At 42.6% G+C, this 8,460-nt stretch overlaps 1 protein-coding gene and 1 long non-coding RNA gene across 2 annotated transcripts in view; one reads left to right on the top strand and one right to left on the bottom strand.

Moving 5' to 3' along the window:
• Positions 1-8,460, top strand: part of LOC309512032 — a 76,857-nt gene that overhangs the window by 16,598 nt on the left and 51,799 nt on the right. The gene's annotated exons all lie outside the window — the stretch shown is intronic.
• LOC309511989 (ELKS/Rab6-interacting/CAST family member 1) overlaps positions 7,480-8,460 on the bottom strand; it is a 41,665-nt gene continuing 40,684 nt past the window's right edge. The window contains exon 14 of the mRNA XM_082187392.1: positions 7,480-8,460. This exon is cut by the window's right edge and continues 237 nt beyond it. The gene's annotated coding sequence lies outside the window, so the exon portion shown is untranslated.

Here is an 8,460-nt window from a genome sequence, read left to right as displayed (position 1 = left end):
ACAGTTTTAATGAAACAAATCTACATAATTGAACTAGACATGTGTGATATTAATGTGGGAAGAAATGAATACTCTGAACCCGATGTAGGTTTACACACACTGAGAAAGTGTTGGGTTGTGCCCCGCTCTCCTCTAATGCTGGCTCGTCCCGCTACCGTCGCCTCTGTGTGTGTCTGTGTGTGTGTCTCTGTGTGTCTGTGTGTGTCTCTGTGTGTCTGTGTGTGTCTCTGTGTGTCTGTGTGTGTCTGTGTGTGTCTGTGTGTGTCTGTGTGTGTCTCTGTGTGTGTCTGTGTGTGTCTGTGTGTGTCTGTGTGTGTCTGTGTGTGTGTCTCTGTGTGTCTGTGTGTGTCTCTGTGTGTCTGTGTGTGTCTGTGTGTGTGTCTCTGTGTGTCTGTGTGTGTCTGTGTGTGTGTTTCTGTGTGTCTCCTCACACTCAGATCAGATGTGATGAAGAGCTGGAGAATGAGTGTTGGGTTGTGCCCCGCTCTCCTCTAATGGAGACTCGTCTCGCTGCCGTCGCCTCTGTGTGTGTCTGTGTGTGTCTGTGTGTGTCTGTGTGTGTGTCTCTGTGTGTCTGTGTGTGTGTCTCTGTGTGTCTGTGTGTGTCTGTGTGTGTGTCTCTGTGTGTCTGTGTGTGTCTGTGTGTGTCTGTGTGTGTCTGTGTGTCTGTGTGTCTGTGTGTGTCTGTGTGTGTCTGTGTGTCTGTGTGTGTCTGTGTGTGTCTGTGTGTGTCTGTGTGTGTCTGTGTGTGTGTCTCTGTGTGTCTGTGTGTGTGTCTCTGTGTGTCTGTGTGTGTCTGTGTGTGTGTCTCTGTGTGTCTGTGTGTGTCTGTGTGTGTCTGTGTGTCTGTGTGTCTGTGTGTCTGTGTGTGTCTCTGTGTGTCTGTGTGTGTCTGTGTGTGTCTGTGTGTGTCTCTGTGTGTCTGTGTGTGTCTGTGTGTGTGTCTCTGTGTGTCTGTGTGTGTCTGTGTGTGTCTGTGTGTCTGTGTGTGTCTGTGTGTGTCTCTGTGTGTCTGTGTGTGTCTGTGTGTGTCTGTGTGTGTCTCTGTGTGTCTGTGTGTGTCTGTGTGTCTCCTCACACTCAGATCAGATGTGATGAAGAGCTGGAGAATGAGTGTTGGGTTGTGCCCCGCTCTCCTCTAATGGAGACTCGTCTCGCTGCCGTCGCCTCTGTGTGTGTCTGTGTGTGTCTGTGTGTGTCTCTGTGCAGGGGCGTCATGCAAGCCAAAATTCTGGGGGGGGCACAATCTGAGACGTATGGATCATGTTAGGAGGGGTCAGGGGGTCTCTCCCCCTGAAAATTTTTATATTCTGGTTGCTAAATATACCATTTCAATGCAGTTTGGGAGGGACAGAAATACCTTAACGGAGCTAGCAGCAACCCTCCTCTATCTGAGGACTAAGTATCTATTTTGTAAGTTTATGTAAAAGACAGGTTGATGAAAGAACTGTAAGCTCAAATTCAAAAGCTTTTGAAGTCTACTTCATTAAAGCATGTTTACACACACACTTACTGTACACTTAGGCCTACTACACATGATTTTAAAAACAGTACCATTGCAGTTTTTATGTTATGATAATTGGTATGTGACCCAAGAACGATCTTACTTTAAAGGTACATAACTGAGGTCTGACTTTGTGGTGCTCTGAAATTAAGTTATTTTAATATTAATATGTGATGAAGGACTTTGAAAGAAGTTTGACAGATTTCAGTGTTGAATAAGGTTAACACTACCCCGTTTATTTGAAAATGGTTCATATTTGACAGAAATGTAAAAAAGTCATCAAAACCGATCAGATAACGTTACTATGGCTTTGTATGGCAGTAACGTTAGCCAACTAGTTTACGGTTAGACTAGGCTAGCTATCGATAACGTTACACTGACACAACTTAAGTTAATGCTCTGAATTCGCAGCTAATATCAAATCCATAACTTTTTGATCAAGTTAAAATTTCCAGGTCAACCACAAATAATCCCACTACCTTTTAATATCATCCGATAACTAATTAAATGCCGATTTGTTGCTTTGCCCACTTACCACTTCAAGACCATCTGTAAAACATTGCCAGCTCAACGTGCGAGACGAGTGAGTTGCTTGAACATACACAGCAAAAATAGCGCTCTAGATTTGATATACACAGACACCATATTAGGAAAAAGGGGCGGGCTGATGCATTGCTGACCGATTTATTACACATCCAGAAGAATACATTTGAGTCGTTATAGGCTCTGGTATATTATGGAGCATAATAGGAATAAAGTTGTGACAAAAAAAATTATCAGGCAGGAAAAATCTTTGAATGGGCATGACGCCACTGTCTCTGTGTGTGTCTCTGTGTGTCTCCTCACACTCAGATCAGAAGCTGATGAAGAGCTGGAGAATGTCAGAGGAACACAATGCCTTTGTATTTAGACAGCAGAAGTGAGAGTGTGTGTGAGAGATGTGGTTAAATCTGTAGTTGGCCGTTTCGTAGTAAGATGAGAAGAGCAGAACATGGACACTAATCCTGAATGTCTTCTGAATGTCATATTACAATCAGGGTTTTTACGCTTAAAGGACAAGTTCGGTATTTTACACTTAAAGCCCTGTTTACAGATCGTATCTGATGAAATAGAACGGTTAAGATAAAAATTTGGACACATGCTCCTGTCCCGAGAATTTTAGGTTTATTTCGCTTTTGTGGACCTATTTTGCCAAACGCGTCACACCCGTGATTCTTCCGTTGAGAGCTTGAATAATAGACACTCCAGCCCAGTTGGTGGCGATAATGCACCTTTGCCAATTGCAAGCAAACCACGGGCATTTCATTGAATACACAGAAGAAGCAGAAGAAGAAGCGGCGGAGTAATACCGTAAAGGTGCTGCGGTCTCACAGCACGTCCTATTAAGTCAATGGAGTTGGACAAAAATTACGATAAAACCTGTTGGAATGCATCTTTTTCAGGGATTTTTGAGTGAACATATCAGTGAACACCCCTGACCACTCGGTGAGTTTCACGTCTTTGTAAACGAAAGTTTAATGTGTTTTTAGGACGGAATCTTCCAGTGCATATAGACAACCATTGTGGGGGTGGGGGGGTGAAGCGAAATAAACCTAAAATTCTCGGGACAGCAGCATGTGTCAAAATTTTAATCTTAACCGTTCTATTTCATCAGATACGATCTGTAAACAGGGCTTTAAGTGTAAAATACCGAACTTGTCCTTTAAGCCTATTAAACCACGGACCCATCTCCACACCGGCTGCATTATGGAGAGCTGGAGGCCAGAAGAGCTCCTGAGAACGATCAAGATTTCCCTAATCCTGCAGTCAGATCCACCGCATTACACCCTTCCCACAAGCCCTGGAGTCACTCAGTGAAACTCAGCTCAGAATAACTCAGCACAGCACAGCACAGCACAACTCAGCACAACTCAACTCAACTCAACTCAACTCAACTCAACTCAACTCAACTCAACTCAACTCAACACAACACAACACAACACAACAACACAACAACTCAACACAACACAACACAACCCAACACAGCACAGCACAACTCAACTCAACTCAACACAACTCAACAGCTCAACTCAACTCAACTCAACTCAACACAACACAGCACAACTCAACACAACAACAAAACAACTCAACACAACACAACACAACTCAACTCAACACAACTCAACACAACAACTCAACACAACACAGCACAACTCAACTCAACACAACACAACTCAACTCAACTCAACACAGCACAGCACAACTCAACACAACAACAAAACAACTCAACTCAACACAACTCAACACAACACAACACAACACAACTCAACACAGCACAGCACAACTCAATTCAACTCAACACAACTCAACAGCTCAACTCAACTCAACTCAACTCAACTCAACTCAACTCAACACAACACAGCACAACTCAACTCAACACAACAACAAAACAACTCAATACAACACAACACAACTCAACTCAACTCAACACAACACAACTCAACACAACAACTCAACACAACACAACACAACACAACTCAACTCAACACAGCACAACTCAACTCAACACAGCACAGCACAGCACAACTCAACTCAACTCAACTCAACTCAACACAGCACAACTCAACACAACAACAAAACAACTCAACACAACACAACACAACTCAACACAGCACAGCACAGCACAACTCAATTCAACTCAACACAACTCAACAGCTCAACTCAACTCAACTCAACACAACACAGCACAACTCAACTCAACACAACAACAAAACAACTCAATACAACACAACACAACTCAACTCAACTCAACACAACACAACTCAACACAACAACTCAACACAACACAACTCAACTCAACACAGCACAACTCAACTCAACACAGCACAGCACAGCACAGCACAGCACAGCACAACTCAACTCAACTCAACTCAACTCAACACAGCACAACTCAACACAACAACAAAACAACTCAACACAACTCAACACAACACAACTCAACAACACAACAACTCAACACAACACAACTCAACACAGCACAGCACAACTCAACTCAACACAACTCAACAGCTCAACTCAACTCAACTCAACTCAACTCAACTCAACTCAACACAACACAGCACAACTCAACTCAACACAACACAACAACAAAACAACTCAACACAACACAACACAACTCAACTCAACTCAACTCAACTCAACTCAACACAACACAACAACTCAACACAACACAACACAACACAACTCAACTCAACACAGCACAGCACAGCACAACTCAACTCAACTCAACACAACACAACTCAACTCAACAACTCAACACAACTCAACTCAACACAGCACAGCACAGCACAGCACAGCACAACTCAACTCAACTCAACTCAACTCAACACAGCACAACTCAACTCAACACAACAACAAAACAACTCAACACAACACAACACAACTCAACACAACACAACACAACACAACTCAACTCAACTCAACTCAACTCAACTCAACTCAGCACAGCACAGCACAGCACAGCACAGCACAGCACAACTCAACTCAACTCAACTCAACACAACACAACTCAGCACAACTCAGCACAACTCAACTCAGCACAGCACAGCACAGCAAAACTCAACTAAACTCAACTAAACTTAGTGTCGTAAATTAGCTTTAGCTAAAAACACTATGATGCATGCATCAGATGACTGTTAAAGTTTATCTATGTTATTTGTATCTGTCCGTATCTAAATAAACAAAACAAAACAAGAAACTCAACACAACTCAACTCAACAACTCAACACAGCACAACTCAACACAACTCAACTCAACTCAACTCAACTCAACACAACACAACACAACACAACACAACTCAGCATAACTCAGCACAACACAACACAACACAACACAACACAACTCAGCACAACTCAGCACAACTCAGCACAACACAACTCAGCACAACTCAACACAACACAACACAACTCAACACAACACAACACAACACAACACAACACAACACAACACAACACAACAACTCAACACAACTCAACACAACTCAACACAACACAACACAACACAACACAACAACTCAACACAACTCAACACAACTCAACACAACTCAACTCAGCACAACACAACACAACACAACACAACAACTCAACTCAACTCAGCACAACACAACACAACACAACTCAACACAACTCAACTCAACTCAACTCAACACAACTCAACACAGCACAGCACAGCACAGCACAGCACAACACAACTCTACTCAACACAACACAACTCAACACAGCACAACTCAACTCTACACAACTCAACACAGCACAGCACAACTCAACTCTACTCAACTCAACTCAACTCAACTCAACTCAACTCAACTCAACTCAACTCAGCACAACTCAACACAACTCAACACAACACAACACAACTCAACTCAACACAGCACAGCACAACTCAACTCTACTCAACTCAACACAGCACAACTCTACTCAACTCAACACAGCACAACTCAACTCAACACAGCACAGCACAACACACAACTCAACTCAACAACACAACACAACACAACACACCTCAACACAACACAACACAACTCAACACAGCACAACACAACTCAACTCAACTCAACTCAACACAACACAACTCAACTCAACAACACACCTCAACACAACTCAACTCAACTCAACTCAACTCAACACAACACAACACAACACAACTCAACTCAACTCAACTCAACTCAACTCAACTCAACTCAACACAGCACAGCACAGCACAACTCAACACAACACAACTCAACACAACACAACACAACACAACACAACACAACTAGAGTAGAGTAGAGTAGAGTTGAGTTGAGTTGAGTTTGTTTGTTGAGGTTTTATCTGTTGACACTCACAATAACAATCAAACGTTGTGCTTTTGTAAAATAAAACGTTTCAGTGAACTTCTTTCTGGAGCGAGTCACAAAAATGAAGTGAAATATTTGCACACAGACATGAAAATATGTCTATATAAAGCTTGAAGTTCTTTACACTTTTAAATTAAGTAAAAGTTGTACACACACACTGCTCATATGTTGTTGTTGCAGTGTGTGTTGAATACAGTGTGTGTTGAATACAGTGCCATGAGACTTTAGTATTAATATGTTTATAAGCAACTAAAAGTACAAACGTCAGGGCATGTCGTAACTTCTCCAGCGCTGTAAACACCCCGAGGGTTTGATATCTCACTGCTTATTTCATTTGAAGAAATCTTCCAGACATTTGGAATCACACTCTTTTAGATGTCAAATTCATAATTACACCCTTAGTAAACACAACATTTGTTCTTGCTATCTGTATCTCTCTCTCTCTCTGTGTGTGTGTGTGTGTGTATTCTGTTTGCATATCACAAAAAGGAAGCTCTGAAAAAGAAAAGAAAGCCCCTCTAATCTCTCTCTCTCTCTCTCTCTCTCTCTCTCTCTCTGTCTCTCTCTGTCTCTCTCTGTCTGTCTGTCTCTCTCTCTCTCTCTCTCTGTCTCTCTCTGTCTCTCTCTGTCTCTCTCTCTGTCTCTCTCTCTCACACACACACACACACACACACACACACACACACACACACACACACACACACACACACACACACACACACACACACACAGATAGAGAGAGAAAGAGGTGTTCACTTCCTCCTCTTGTCATCTATTGACTAAAACACACAGGTCACAACATGACTGGAGTGTATTTTCTAACAGGAGGGAAAGAGGTAGAGTCTCCTTAAAGAAACTCAGCCGTGAAAAATAATAACAGTACAACAACAAAACAAAAGTATTATGAAATTTGTGATCAAACAGTCTCTCTCTCTCTCTCTCTCTCTCTCTCTCTCTCTCTCTCTCTCTCTCTCTCTCTCTCTCTCAAACACACACACACACACACACACACACACACACACACACACACACACACACACACACACACACACACACACACACACACTTCAAAGTAAATGTCCCCAGTACAGGAATACCATAGTAAGATGTTGTGTAAAGCTGTATTACACTCTCTGCATCTCCACTTTCTAAAGAGACACCAGAGTATTTTCCAGATCATAACACAGAAAACCATTATACTTTATCAAAAGCTGCTTTTAGAAAACTGTCGCTTCCAACACTTTTTACAGTATAACACACCACCACAACCACTGCGATACACACTCTAGTTCACACAGGCAGTGCAGGACACAGGTTGCTGGAGGTCACACACGAACACTAGTCATTTCTCACATGTAAAACATTTCCCTCAGATGTATGTGTTTTGATATGCTTTACCACAGTGCTCTCCAACATCGTTCCTGACGGCACACCAACAGCACACATTCTGGATGTCTCTCTAATCTGGTCTTGAAGTCTCTCCTAACAAGCTGATGAGTTGAATGGAGTTTGTTTAATGGGGAAGTGTGTAAAAATAATGTGGCTTAGCAAACGACATGTTTGGATAACGTCTTCCAGATAAATGGAGGAAATTATGCACTCTCTGTTCCTCCTCCATCAGAAACTACTGTGGTCTGACAGAACCACTCCTACAAATGCATGTGCAATAAGGTCAGCTGCGAAGTAAGAGCATCTCTACTATCTCACTGCTTGTCTGTAGTAAATCCTATGGTAGTTTTTAAGGCCAAAAGAGGGTTTGAGCTGACATACACTGTTAGTAAATCTGGCCCTTAAACATCAAAACACTAAACTCTAATAAAGTGCGGGTCCGTGCGAAGGCACTGCACTCATCGAGTGTCTCTTCAGAAGAAAACAGGGTCAAAGAAACACAGTCCGATCAAAGCCCAGGATCCCTGTGCAGAGAATGGTGAGCAAATAAAGTCCTCGAAGGCTTTGAAATCTGGAGTTCTGGCGGGTCAATCCCTCTTAAGCTCGGGTCCAGTTGTTCTGCTCATCCTTCACCTGGACCAATGACTCTGGATATTCCTTGTTTGCTGGATTTTAACGGGTACCTCAGTGTGCG

The sequence above is a fragment of the Leuciscus leuciscus genome (genome assembly GCF_965113295.1).
Source record: "Leuciscus leuciscus genome assembly, chromosome: 13".
Lineage (NCBI taxonomy): Eukaryota > Metazoa > Chordata > Actinopteri > Cypriniformes > Leuciscidae > Leuciscus > Leuciscus leuciscus.
This window is presented reverse-complemented; position numbering and strand designations above follow the sequence as displayed.